The sequence below is a fragment of the Hyla sarda genome, chromosome 1, assembly GCF_029499605.1.
Source record: "Hyla sarda isolate aHylSar1 chromosome 1, aHylSar1.hap1, whole genome shotgun sequence".
Taxonomy (NCBI): Eukaryota; Metazoa; Chordata; class Amphibia; order Anura; family Hylidae; genus Hyla; species Hyla sarda.
In genome coordinates, this window is record NC_079189.1 from 615,836,572 (window position 1) to 615,850,598 (window position 14,027).

Genomic DNA, 14,027 nt, shown 5'->3' on the forward strand with positions numbered 1-14,027 from the left:
CCGGATTATCTTCTCGGCCCACCGATTCTTCCGGGCCCCCTGCAGAAGGACGGCTCGGCTCATCTTAAATAAGGTAATGCACCCTCTGAAGCAGCATGCTCCACGTGCTCCAAAACCTTTTTGGAATTATTGGTAAGTCATAATATACAAACACTCACCTCTCTGGAAACTGAGATAGAGGAACTATCTAGAAAGATCCGTCTAGATCTATCTACAGAAGAATTGACAACATGGAACCAAGAAGTGGACTCCTGGTTTAAAGACTGGGAGGAGAAAATCGAAATAGTTAAGGTGAAAAAATACCAGAGGGATCTGACAGACCTCCAACTAAACCGGGTGTATCGCTGGAGGACTCCCCAAACGAACCTGGTAAGAACCTCTTCAATCTCCTCTATTTCTTCGATTGGAGCCTCTTCAAGTACATCTTCATCTAGCTCCCAACGCAATAAATTTAAGAAATCACGACGCAAACCTGAATATAACCAACGCTCCAATGAAAGACGCTTTACCAGACAGAGAGGAGACACACCGGCACCTGGACCGTCCCTTAAGGTAATTAACCTTACAGATGTGACCTTAACCAATGAACAGGAATCTGTGCTTAGCCTGGGTTTATCTTTTTGTCCTCAGGCTAACTTTAATCTTTTCTGTACAGTAAAAGACATCCACCTATTTGCACGACGCCTGATCCTCAAAAAACTGCACACAAGACACTTTGATCTGAACACTGAAAACCTGTTGGGTTCCACGATAGAACAGGAGGCTATTTTAAACTTACAATCATTACTGGATGAACAGGATCTTATGCCACAACTAGGAACAGGTGAGTACCCGCGCTACCTTTTACCTAAGAGTGTCACCTTCCCTCCTACGACTTTGGTTCCTGAGGTGGATATGTTTATCAAATTGGTAATTAGGGACCTGAGACGCCTGGCAGAAACAAGAGCCAGTGACAATCTAACATACCCCCAGCGAAAGGCTGTTCAAGAACTGAGGGCTTTGAAAAACGTGGTTATAAAACCATCAGACAAGGGGGGTAATGTTGTCCTATGGCCATCTCATATGTATGAGAAGGAAATGTTTAGACAACTACGTGATTCCAATTGCTATAAGCGACTCACTTTTAACCCCCTGATGTCTTATCAACAGGAATTAGCTCATATTCTGGACAATGCTGTGGAGGAAAACATCTTGAATTTGAAACAGAAACAAGGACTAACTATACAGTACCCGACCATCCCTACAATATATCTACTGCCGAAGATCCATAAGAACGCGCTGATACCTCCTGGAAGACCTATTGTGTCTGGGTGTAACTCCCTGACTGAACCAATATGTAAGTGGATTGACTTTTTTTTGAAGCCTCTAGTCGAACTGTTACCTTCCTACATTAAGGATTCAAATGATGTTCTACGTAGACTTGATGGTGTCCAATTAGATGATAACTCCTACCTTGTGACATGTGATGTAGAATCACTATACACGTCGATAAGACACAATGACGGTATAGCAGCTACTAAATTTTTTCTGGAGTCCAGCAATTTGGAGGGAGATCTATGTGCCTTAATTCTGGAACTGTTGTCCTTCATTTTAACGAGAAATTTCTTCATTTTTAAAGGGGTCTTCTACCTACAACTGCAGGGAACGGCTATGGGGGCGGCTTGTGCGCCCTCATATGCCAATTTGTTCCTTGGGTTGTGGGAGAGGACCCTCTTTACGTCGGATACCTGCCCCTTGGCTGAAAAAGTACTGTCATGGGGCAGATATATTGATGATATCCTGTTTATTTGGCAAGGTACACTAGACGAGTTGGAACAGTTTATGGATGCCCTCAATAACAACAACTTAAACATTCATCTAACACATAAAGTGAATAAAACTAATATTGAGTTTTTGGATATCCAGATACAGGCGGACGCCAATGGATTTATCCAGACGAATCTACATCGTAAATCTACCTCAGCTAATACTGTACTACACGCCAGCTCTGCTCACCCCACACATTTGATCAGAAATATCCCCATAGGTCAATTCCTACGTGCAAGACGCCTGTGCTCCACGGAACAGGACTTTGAAATGCAGGCCCGTGATCTAGAGAAAAGATTCCGTGAAAGGGGCTATAGCAATCGGAGCATTAAAAGGGCATACTGGAGAGCGAAAAAAACGGATCGTGCGTCATCCCTACATAGAACAAAGACCAACAAGACAACTGACAACCAGGTGAGGTGCATTTTAGATTATAACTCTCGTAGCTATGAGATTAGGCAGATACTTGAACAGCATTGGCCCGTTCTACAAGTGGATGAGACACTAAATGGTATGATACCTTCGAGACCAGCGATTGCATATAGACGGAATAGAAACTTGAAGGACCTTCTGGTGAGGAGCCACTATGAGACTGAGGAGCCATATTTATTTGGCTCCAAGGGCCCCAAAAACGGCTGCTCCCCATGTGGTAAATGCCTTGCATGCAGTAATATATTACGGACTGATATGTTTCGCAATTCATCCTGTACCAAGTCATATGAAATCAGGCAGAAAATAAACTGTGTAACTAAAGGGGTGGTATACGTTGCACAATGCCCATGCGAATTGCTATACGTGGGCATGACCACCAGGGAGCTCCGCCGACGGGTCAGAGAGCATATCTTGGATATCAATGCGGCAGCCAATGAAACAAACCTTCAGTCTTTGAAAACCCTACCAAGACACTTTAAACTTAAACATAACAGTGATGCCACTCTCCTCAAATTCATAGGTATCGACCACGTCCCGGTGGGTATCAGAGGTGGCCAATGGAAGAAATTGGTTGCACAAAGAGAAACGCGATGGATCTTCAGGCTGGACACACTTGTACCTCACGGCTTAAATGAGGTAAACAGCTATGCCCCATTTTTGTGAGGAGTATTGGTTGGTTTCTGAGCTCGGATTTTTATTAGTGTGTGTTATTAATGGGTTTTAAGTGATTTTTAGCAGCTTCCATTTTGTTTTAACTGTTGTTTACTAATTTATTTCTTCTTTTTTATCTGATTGTCTATCTAGATGTGTTATGAGACTTATCAACCAGGGCCACCACGTGACTATCTCTATCCTCCTTCTATCGTTGGAGTGACCTTACCACCGGAATCATGTTGGGACTCTCTTTCTCTTATCAATTTTAAAATATACTTTTTTATGTACACTTCCAGGGTCACAATCCTCTCTCTATATATTCTTTACATATATTTTTAATACTTTTTTATTTTTATTACTAATTTTCAATTAATTATATATTCCTTGATACGACACTTTTACTTCCACTTCTTGTACCCTATGTTTCTTCATGCATAATTATAATCCCTTTTCTTTCATATTACCTCATCACACTTCTACATAGGTTTTTCAATCACATATACACTTTTTTCACTCACACTATTCACTTCTTTCATCCCATCTCACACTCCGTACACTAATCTCACACTACACTGCCACTCCCTTATTTTATTTTTTCCATATACCCACATTTTTATGCCCCTCTTTGTTTATCTTTGGGGCTCTAATCTAATTGCTTAAACTATATTTAACACCCACTGCTACCCATTTACTTATTTAATTATGACAGTGGTATTAATTATTAAGCCATATTCGATATTTTCACTTTCTCACACATTCATTGACATTATGTCCCCCCCCCCTTTTTTACTAGGTAGATATTTACATAGGTTTCTTCCCCCCGCCCCCCCCCCCCCTTTCCTGCATGTCACTTTCATTTTGGCACTGTGTGTTCACCTTGCACTTGACTCCCTTTTTTTCACTGTTGTTCCTCCAATATCTCCTTCCCTTCCCCCTCCTTTTTTTTTTTTTTTGCACGCGATGCACCTTACCTTGATTCTTCATGATGCTGTACTGCCTTTGTGCAGTGCAGCTGCATGAATATCTATATAATAAAATATATAAATATATGAAAAAATACAATAATATGCACTTGCATCTACATAACATGTGACCCTGGTATTATATGTACTTACCTTAAGTGTGTACTCTTTATGTATTTACTCACAATATGTACCCATCATGATATTTAGTCCCTGATATGCAATCTATAATATGTTGATATAGAAATGAATATATTTTATTTATTTATGTTTGAATTGTGTTTGTATATAACTATAACTAACTACCTAGAGTTATGAACTTTCGCTTTAGTAGGGATTTCCGCATCTGAGCACCTTCCAAGCCTCGCTTTGATAGCGAGGCTTGGCCCTCTATTGGATAATGACACAACCCTAGCATACGATTGGCCCGTACATCCGAGCCTCGCTCTGGAAGCGAGGCTTGGTTGTCTCGCGACGCTGTGGAGCCCTCTGGCGCGATTTCCTTTTGTCAGGTGATGCGCGCTGACAGGCGTATCTGTTTCCGGACCTCGCTATGAAAGCGAGGCTTGGTAACAGTGACCTATGGGCGATTATGACGCCTTAACTACATCACGTGTTTTAGTCCCTGGTTTTAATTGGTTAAGTCTCTGCATATATACATACCCCACACTCTATTGACCACACCCCGGAAGAAGCCTTCATTGGTGAAACGTTGGGTGGCGGGTGGCTGTAGCATTGTACTCCCTGCTCCACTTGGTAAAGTATTTCCTCATTTTGTCTAGCTTAGGGTTTGTTTTACCTATAATGCGCTATTGATCCCCTGAGGCTCCCTCATTTGCTCTCTGATTTTCTGTATTTATTTGCGATCCGAGCATATTGCCGGATCAGCTCCTAATATCTATTCCACAACCCTTGAGCCGTAGCCTCCCTCATTAATTCATGGGAAACAATATTTATTGTGCACTATTTATTTAACTCTTTCCCTGGCAGACAAGCATAGCCCCCGTTCTTCTCTCTCAGCATCTCTTGGATTCATGTTTACTACTATATATGTATTCTTTTAAATTATCTTAAATGTCTTGTCTTTTTTCATGCTAATAAAGTATACTTTGTGTTAATTATGTCCTGTTTGACGCCTTTTTCTTTATGAATTATTATAAAGTATCATAATAAAATAAACATAGCATTATGTGTGATTTGTTGTATTATTTATTAACTCTTAACGACCACGGACTTATATTTACGTCCATTGCCGACTCCCGTAATGTGAAGCACACTCAGAATTGGAGCGCGCTTCGTATCTTCTGGGTCCCGGTTAATACCGGACGTCGCAGATCGGGCTGATATTAACCCTTCCCAATCCCCTAAAACGGGAGAAATCAATGCCAGTTAGCTCAACGGATATGTACGGGACCGCCGCAGTGAAATCGCGAGGACAGCGGGAGGTGCCTTACCTCTCACCCCGACCTGTGTGCCTGTGAATCACGGCAGCGCAGAGGGGAAGGGAAGCCTGCGTGTGCATTGCGTGTATGTGCGCACACAGTGTCCCCCTCCCCCCTTCGGCGATGGTGTGCCAGCCCCCGACTATGTTCCCGCCAGCCCCCGGATTATCTTCTCGGCCCACCGATTCTTCCGGGCCCCCTGCAGAAGGACGGCTCGGCTCATCTTAAATAAGGTAATGCACCCTCTCCCCTTTGTCACCCCTCTGTTACCACCTTTCACCCTTTTCCAACCCCCACTATTTACCCCTGTCACTCCTGTCCACCCCTCTTTCACCCCCTACACCCCTCATCACCCATGTACACCCTTCTGTCACCCATGTACACTCCTCTACACCCATCTGTCACCCATGTACACTCCTCTACATCCCCAACACCCCTCTGTCACCCATGTACACTCCTCTACACCCCTCTGTCATCCATGTACACTCCTCTACACCCCTCTGTCATCCATGTACACTCCTCTACACCCCTCTGTCATCCATGTACACTCCTCTACACCCCTCTGTCACCCATGTACACTCCTCTACACCCCTCTGTCATCCATGTACACTCCTCTACACCCCTCTGTCACCCATGTACACTCCTCTACACCCATCTGTCACCCATGTACACTCCTCTACACCCATCTGTCACCCATGTACACTCCTCTACACCCATCTGTCACCCATGTACACTCCTCTACACCCCTCTGTCACCCATGTACACCCCTCTGTCACCCATGTACACTCCTCTACACCCCTCTGTCACCCATGTACACCCCTCTGTCACCCATGTACACTCCTCTACACCCCTCTGTCACCCATGTACACTCCTCTACACCCATCTGTCACCCATGTGCACTCCTCTACACCCATCTGTCACCCATGTACACTCCTCTATACCCCTCTGTCACCCATGTACACTCCTCTATACCCCTCTGTCACCCAGGTACACTCCTCTACACCCCTCTGTCACCCATGTACACTCCTCTATACCCCTCTGTCACCCATGTACACTCCTCTATACCCCTCTGTCACCCATGTACACTCCTCTACACCCCTCTGTCACCCATGTACACTCCTCTACACCCCTCTGTCACCCATGTACACTCCTCTACACCCCTCTGTCATCCATGTACACTCCTCTACACCCATCTGTCACCCATGTGCACTCCTCTACACCCATCTGTCACCCATATACACTCCTCTATACCCCTCTGTCACCCATGTACACTCCTCTATACCCCTCTGTCACCCATGTACACTCCTCTACACCCCTCTGTCACCCATATACACTCCTCTATACCCCTCTGTCACCCATGTACACTCCTCTATACCCCTCTGTCACCCATGTACACTCCTCTACACCCATCTGTCACCCATGTACACTCCTCTACACCCATCTGTCACCCATGTACACTCCTCTACACCCCTCTGTCACCCATGTACACCCCTCTGTCACCCATGTACACTCCTCTACACCCCTCTGTCACCCATGTACACTCCTCTACACCCATCTGTCACCCATGTACACTCCTCTATACCCCTCTGTCACCCATGTACACTCCTCTATACCCCTCTGTCACCCATGTACACTCCTCTATACCCCTCTGTCACCCAGGTACACTCCTCTACACCCCTCTGTCACCCAGGTACACTCCTCTACACCCCTCTGTCACCCATGTACACTCCTCTATACCCCTCTGTCACCCATGTACACTCCTCTACACCTCTCTGTCACCCATGTACACTCCTCTACACCCCTCTGTCACCCATGTACACTCCTCTACACCCCTCTGTCACCCATGTACACTCCTCTACACCCATCTGTCACCCATGTACACTCCTCTATACCCCTCTGTCACCCATGTACACTCCTCTACACCCCTCTGTCACCCATGTACACTCCTCTATACCCCTCTGTCACCCAGGTACACTCCTCTATACCCCTCTGTCACCCATGTACACTCCTCTACACCCATCTGTCACCCATGTACACTCCTCTACACCCATCTGTCACCCATGTGCACTCCTCTACACCCCTCTGTCACCCATGTACACTCCTCTATACCCCTCTGTCACCCATGTGCACTCCTCTACACCCCTCTGTCACCCATGTACACTCCTCTACACCCCTCTGTCACCCATGTACACTCCTCTATACCCCTCTGTCACCCATGTACACTCCTCTATACCCCTCTGTCACCCATGTACACTCCTCTACACCCATCTGTCACCCATGTACACTCCTCTATACCCCTCTGTCACCCATGTACACTCCTCTATACCCCTCTGTCACCCATGTACACTCCTCTATACCCCTCTGTCACCCAGGTACACTCCTCTACACCCCTCTGTCACCCATGTACACTCCTCTACACCCCTCTGTCACCCATGTACACTCCTCTACACCTCTCTGTCACCCATGTACACTCCTCTACACCCCTCTGTCACCCATGTACACTCCTCTACACCCATCTGTCACCCATGTACACTCCTCTACACCCCTCTGTCACCCATGTACACTCCTCTACACCCCTCTGTCACCCATGTACACTCCTCTACACCCATCTGTCACCCATGTACACTCCTCTATACCCCTCTGTCACCCATGTACACTCCTCTATACCCCTCTGTCACCCATGTACACTCCTCTATACCCCTCTGTCACCCATGTACACTCCTCTATACCCCTCTGTCACCCAGGTACACTCCTCTATACCCCTCTGTCACCCATGTACACTCCTCTACACCCATCTGTCACCCATGTGCACTCCTCTACACCCATCTGTCACCCATGTGCACTCCTCTACACCCCTCTGTTACCCATGTACACTCCTCTATACCCCTCTGTCACCCATGTGCACTCCTCTACACCCCTCTGTCACCCATGTGCACTCCTCTACACCCCTCTGTCACCCATGTACACTCCTCTATACCCCTCTGTCACCCATGTACACTCCTCTATACCCCTCTGTCACCCATGTACACTCCTCTACACCCATCTGTCACCCATGTACACTCCTCTATACCCCTCTGTCACCCATGTACACTCCTCTACACCCCTCTGTCACCCATGTGCACTCCTCTACACCCCTCTGTCACCCATGTGCACTCCTCTACACCCCTCTGTCACCCATGTACACTCCTCTACACCCCTCTGTCATCCATGTACACTCCTCTACACCCCTCTGTCACCCATGTACACTCCTCTACACCCATCTGTCACCCATGTACACTCCTCTATACCCCTCTGTCACCCATGTACACTCCTCTATACCCCTCTGTCACCCATGTACACTCCTCTATACCCCTCTGTCACCCAGGTACACTCCTCTATACCCCTCTGTCACCCATGTACACTCCTCTACACCCATCTGTCACCCATGTACACTCCTCTACACCCATCTGTCACCCATGTGCACTCCTCTACACCCCTCTGTCACCCATGTACACTCCTCTACACCCCTCTGTCACCCATGTGCACTCCTCTACACCCCTCTGTCACCCATGTACACTCCTCTACACCCCTCTGTCACCCATGTACACTCCTCTACACCCATCTGTCACCCATGTACACTCCTCTATACCCCTCTGTCACCCATGTACACTCCTCTATACCCCTCTGTCACCCATGTACACTCCTCTATACCCCTCTGTCACCCAGGTACACTCCTCTATACCCCTCTGTCACCCATGTACACTCCTCTACACCCCTCTGTCACCCATGTGCACTCCTCTACACCCTTCTGTCACCCATGTACACTCCTCTATACCCCTCTGTCACCCATGTACACTCCTCTACACCCCTCTGTCACCCATGTACACTCCTCTACACCCCTCTGTCACCCATGTACACTCCTCTACACCCCTCTGTCACCCATGTGCACTCCTCTACACCCCTCTGTCACCCATGTACACTCCTCTACCCCCCTCTGTCACCCATGTACACTCCTCTACCCCCCTCTGTCACCCATGTACACTCCTCTACACCCCTCTGTCACCCATGTACACTCCTCTACACCCCTCTGTCACCCATTTTACCTGTGTTCAGTAAGTGGGATGTCGGGGGTGTGTTCTTGCTTCTGTCCTTCCTATCTTCTGACGTCCGAGGCGAATCTTTTCTTTCTGTTTCTTCCATGGCTCAGCGACGAATCTGCGGTCTCTTCCAGTGCATGCGCACGTAGTTTGTTTGTTTTGTTTACCAATAAAGTTTTTTTTGTCTAATTGACAAACCGTCTGCGCATGCGCCAGTACGCAAGTGCTACGCTAACAGCGTAGCGTACGTTAGGTCTACGCTTATAGCGTAGCTTCAGACAGTTTGTCAATTAGACCAAAAAAACTTTATTGTATATGTATACAAAAAAAAATAAAAACTACCTGCGTATGCGCCGGAAGAGGCTGCAGATTCGTCGCTGAGCCACGGAAGAAACAGGAAGAAAAGATTCGCCTCGGACGTCAGAAGATGGGAAGGACAGAAGCAAGAACACACCCCCCGACATCCCACTTACCGAACACAACATGGCGGAGGCCCAGGTTACACAACAAGCCACTGGAAGAAAAAGGGGCCAGCTTCCGGATCTTCACAAAAGGTAAGAAAATACATATATACATAATCACAACACACATAAAAAAAACACTTATACACACATAACACACAAACATAATAACAAAAAAACAGTATAAACAACGGAGAACCCCTTTAAGTGAGCTAGTATTACCTGCATGTGCCTCCCAAAAGTGCCTAGATAACATGGATATATTAAAGGGGTACTCCGGTGAAAACCTTTTTTCTTTTAAATCAACTGGTGGCAGAAAGTTAAACATATTTGTAAATTACTTCTATTAAAAAATCATAATCCTTCCAGTACTTATGAGCTGCTGAATGCTACAGAGGAAATTCCTTTCTTTTTGGAACACTGATGACATCACGAGCACAGTGCTCTCTGCTGACATCTCTGCCCATTTTAGCAACCATGCATAGCAGATGTATGCTAAGGGCAGTATGGTGGTTCAGTGGTTAGCACTGCTGCCTTGCAGTGCTGGGGACTTGGGTTCAAATCCCACTAAGGACAACAATAAATAAAGCGTTATTATAATAACGTGAGCAGAGAGAACTGTGTTCGTGATGTCATCAGAGACCATTCCAAAAAGAAAAGAATTTCCTCTGTAGTATTCAGCAGCTAATAAGTTCAGGAAGGATTAAGATTTTTTAATAGAAGTAATTTACAAATATGTTTAACTTTCTGCCACCAGTTGATTTAAAAGAAAAAAGGTTTTCACCGGAGTACCCCTTTAAGGACCAGGCCAATTTTATTTTTGCGTTTCCGTTTTTCCTCCTCGCCTTCTAAAATCCATAACTCTTTTATATTTCCGTCTACAGACCCATATGAGGACTTGTTTTTGCGTCACCAATTGTACTTTGTAATGAATCCTCTCATTTTACCATAAAATGTACGGCAAACCCAAAAAAATCTTTTTTAGGGAGGAAATTTAAATGAAAACCAAAATTTTGCACATTTTGGATTGTTTCGTTTTCACGCTGTACACTTTACGGTAAAAATGACGCGTTCTTTATTCTGTGGGTCAATACGATTAAAATGATCCCCATGGCTAGATACTTGTATATTTTTGTACCGCTTAAAAAAAAAAATACAAAATCAGTAATCTAAAATCGCCCTATTTTGACCACCTATAACGTTCTCATTTTTCCGTATATAGGGCGGTATGAGGGCTCATATTTTACGCCGTCATCTGTACTTTTTACCGATACCACATTTGCATATATAAAACTTTTAGATCATTTAAAAAAAAAAATATATATTTTTTTTTTTTACGTTTACATCGTTCACCGTACGGGATCATTAACATTATATTTTGATAGTTTGGACATTTACGCAGGCGGCGATACCAAATATGTTTATAAAAAAAAAATGAGGGCGACAGACTGACACGCCCCCTCCAGCCTGCACAATGATAAAGTAACTCACCAGCAGATAAATGCTTATCTCTGGATATATAGGTCCGAGACACATAAACATTATATGCACATGATCAGGATTGGGTCCTGAGTAACATATGACTTTTTTTTTAAATTTTTTTTGCACTATGACAGGAACGCTTTAAGTTCTACGACAAACATTTCTTTGACCTGTCTGACACTGTCAGCATTGGGAAAAGAATTGATCTTTATACCTAGAATAGAAAAAAAAAATACATGAAAACTAAACTAAAGCTTTATTTATTATTTTTTTTTTTTATAATGATTTAACCCTTTCAGGACTGAGCGTTTTTTTCCGTTTTTGCACTTTCGTTTTTTTTCCTTCTCATCATAACCCTTTCAATTTTGCACCTACAGACCCATACGATGGCTTGTTTCTCGCACCACCAATTCTACTTTGTAATGAAATCAGAAATTTTACCCAAAAATCTTTTTAAAGAAGCCATTTTGTAATTATTGGGGGTTTCCGTTTCTACGTAGTACATTTTTCGGTAAACATGACACCTTATGTTTATTCTGTAGGTCCATACGATTAAAATGATCCCCGAATTATATAGGTTTGATTTTGTCGTACTTCTGACCCCTGTAACTTTTTTATTTATCCGCATACGGGGCAGTATGAGGGCTCATTTTTTGTGCCGTTTTTATCGGTACCATTTTTGTTTAGATCAAACTTTTTGATCACTTTTATAAAAATTTTTATGGAATAAAAAGTTATCAAAAATACACTATTTTGGGTTTTTGGAATTTCTTTGCGCGTACGCCATTGACCGTGTGGTTTAATTAAGGATATATTTTTATAGTTCATATATTTATGCACACGGTGATACCACATATGTTTATAGTTATTTTTATTTAAATTATTATTTTTTTTTTAAATGGGAAAGGGGGTGATTCAAACTTTTATTAGGGAAGGGGTTAAATTACATTTGAATTGGGGGTTAAATGAAATTTGAATTGTACTCTTAATAGTTGATAACATGAGAATTATGCTGACTTATTTACATCAATTATTTAGGTAAATGAGAAAAATATAATTAGCATAATAATTTGGAACAGGGTGTATACACCGTACCACATGCTACACTAACATTCCGCTCGATATCTAAGAAAAAAAATTGAAAAAATCAACAACACGTTACAGTCTGTGATCAGGGAGGGGTGTGGGATCTATGGGGGTAGGGAGGGGGAAGATCACAGGGCCAAACTACTCTGCAAACATATGGGGAGGTGGGGTAGCAAAGGGGCGTTAATCCTCTTCTTCATCGACGTCCGGACTGTCCAAGATGGAATAGTCTCTAAGAAAGCTGTAGATCAGCCTGCGGCAGTCCTGTACAGCGTCATACATTCCATGGTGCAGACATCCTGAAGCCTAGAGAGGTAATGAAGGGAGGAGAGGAACCCTTCCAATGGAGCAGGATAGGGCCCCCCTCACGTTCACATTTACGCATGTACCCAAATTTTGGAAAAGTGCCATAAAGTGCCGAAAAAAGTAATTGGTAGATAGAGGAGATAAGGCTCCTGGTCGGCATGACACTAAAAGGAGTACTCCGCCCCTAGATATCTTATTCCCTACCCAAAGGATAGGGGATAATATGTTTTATCATGGGGATCCTGCTGCTGAGGACCCCCGTGATCTCCCTGTTGCACCCCGTGTTCGTTTAGAGCTTCGGGTGCAGGAGGCTCGTGACTTCACGGGCAGTTGGCCATGCCCCTCAATGCAAGTCTATGGGAGGGGGCGTGATGACCCCTCCCATAGACTTGTATTGAGTAGGCGTGGCCGTGATGTCACAAGCCTCCACATCGCCAGTCATCCAGCACGGAGTAAGGTCTTTAAAGGGGTACTGCAGCCAAATTAACTTATCCCCTAAACACAGGATACAGTATAAGTAGTGGGGCGGGGTGATAGGGCCAACTGCTGGGAGCCCCTGCCATCTCCGGAACGTGAGTAGCACGTGTGTAAGACGTCAAGCACTCCCATAGGAATGAATGGAGCGCGTGCTGCCTAGCTGTAGACGACACGCGCTCCTCGCTGAGCGATATTGGGTATCGTTACGGAGAGCGGGGGTTGGGGGGAGTTTCGGGGAAGTCCGACCGCTGGGATTAGCTACTGATCCTCTATCCTGTGGATAGGGGATAACTTAATTTTGGCTGCAGTACTCTTTTAATAGTATCTGATAACTCCTCAATAGAGAAGACTCCGTTAAGGAAGTACTCCGGTGGGAAAAAAAAAATCCTCAGCTTTTTTTCCGGCTCCTTCCTTCGGGCTGGACCCTGCTGTGCGGCCTGCTGGAGGGCCAGTGCTCTCCGGGTCTGCTGTGGCCACTGCCCATGCCCCTCTGCCATCGGGGACTCCTGTTTGCTCTCCTCTGCAGTCACGGCTGGAAGATCACAGGGCGCAGTGCGCCGAACACGCTGGAGGCGCTACACAGTCTTCTGCCCCCGGCTCTCTTCTGGTGTGGGGACAAGGCGGCGCGGCTGAAGGTGATGATTACGGCAACCAGCAGGTAAGCCGGTCGCTTTTCCCGCCTGCACTCTGCCCAGCCTCCCTTACCCTGGGCCACAATGAGCCCTCGCTGGAGAGGGACCCTGCTGCCCCTACCACTCAGGCTCCCACACTTCAGCCTCTTCCAGTAGGGGGGTTCCCCTTGTACTCCCCAGGCAATACAAGCTCCTGCAGTAGAGACTTTAG